Below are 1,630 nucleotides of genomic sequence, written 5' to 3' on the forward strand. Positions count from 1 at the left end.
TTCTTGTTCTTGTTTCGTTTTCTACGAAATTAGAAATAAAAAACAGGGGAGGGGCGGGAAAGGGGATTCTAATTTCTATCCGAGTATATTATTTTTTTTTTCTTTTTGTTTTTCTAATTTATTGCAATAAAGAATTCGTCCAATCGGTATTCCTAACAGTTCGGTTCTAATGTTGTTCTTGTTTCGTTTTCTACAAAATTAGAAATAAAAAACAAGAAAGGGTTTTGATTTATACCCGCGTATATTCTTTTGTTTTCTTTTTCTTTTTATTGTTGTAACTTATTGCAATAAAAAATTCGTCCAATCGATATTCCTAAGAGTTCGGTACTAATGTTGTTGTTGTTGTTGTTGTTCTTGTTCTTGTTCTTGTTTCGTTTTCTACGATATTAGAAATAAAAAAAGGGAGGGGGCGGGAAAGGGATTCTAATTTCTACCCGAGTATATTATTATATTTTTCTTTTCTTTTTTTTTTGTAATTTATTACAATAAAAATATTGTCCAATCGAAATTCTTAAGAATTTGGTACTAATGTTGTTCTCTTATTCTTGTTCTTGTTTCGTTTTCTACGAAATTAGAAATAAAAAACAGGGGAGGGTTCCAATTTCTATCCGTGTATATTTTTTTGTTTTCTTTTTCTTTTGTTTTTTTATAACTTATTGCAATAAGAAATTTATCCAATCGATATTTGCAAGAGAGTAGGTAATATTAATCATTTATTTAAGTTTGATTAATTATCACACCACACCGTATTTAATATTCAACGTAAGTGCTAATGTTTTAGCTATTCAAATTAGTCTACTAATTAGCACGTGTCGAATATATCTTTTTAACGGTAAAGTCCGGACCAACGTTGCCTACGATGGGAAGGAGGAAACCATTTTCAAAGTCTTGGCAAAGATAAAATAAGAAAAAAAAAATGAAAAATGAAAATTAACGAGATTTCAAAACTCCTAACGATGGAAACTCTCTCTCTCTCTCTCTCTCTCTCTCTCTCTCTCTCTTTCTCTCTGTCTTTGTCTCTTTTTCTGTCTTCGACGAATCGAGAGTTCCCGAAAATTATACGGCTCTGCCTTTTGTTTCGGTTCTTACATAAATTAGGGATAATCTTCTTAAGTTTTCCCGCGTATACTTTAAACTTCTACTTTCGATCATCGTCGTCATAGAAACCGAGTAGAGCTTTCAACTTTCTATTCGAGGATAATTCGAGTCTTGCGTTCACCCAACTGTCACTTTATTAACGAACATTTTTTTAATCAGTTTTTTTTTTACTTTCTTTTTTATGGATTTAAATTCAAAATTTACTCAAATGAATTGTCATTGGAATGATAAATCAATTTTTTTTATTGCATTATTTTTCAAATATTATATATCACACGTTTTAAAAACTAAAACTATTTTTAATCATTTCTTTCTACTGTTCATCATGTAATTTATCTGTTAACGTTAAGATGCAGAAATCAATTATTATGCAGATCAATCAGGTAATGTGCATATTAACGATATTAATGATTTTCAAACTTTAATTGTAATACATTCCTAAATTTTTTAAAAATCAAAATCTCTGAATATTAATTCTCATAAATATATATAATAAATAAATTAATTCTAATAAATATATAATTCATATCTA

The 1,630-nt window shown here is 28.4% G+C and overlaps 1 protein-coding gene across 8 annotated transcripts in view; it reads left to right on the forward strand.

Annotated features, from left to right (window-relative positions):
* LOC106787280 (heterogeneous nuclear ribonucleoprotein C-like) overlaps nucleotides 1–1,630 on the forward strand; it is a 276,054-nt gene that overhangs the window by 248,735 nt on the left and 25,689 nt on the right. The window lies entirely within an intron of this gene.

Source organism: Polistes canadensis, unplaced genomic scaffold, assembly GCF_001313835.1.
Source record: "Polistes canadensis isolate GaletaPanama2010 unplaced genomic scaffold, ASM131383v1 scaffold_97, whole genome shotgun sequence".
Lineage (NCBI taxonomy): Eukaryota > Metazoa > Arthropoda > Insecta > Hymenoptera > Vespidae > Polistes > Polistes canadensis.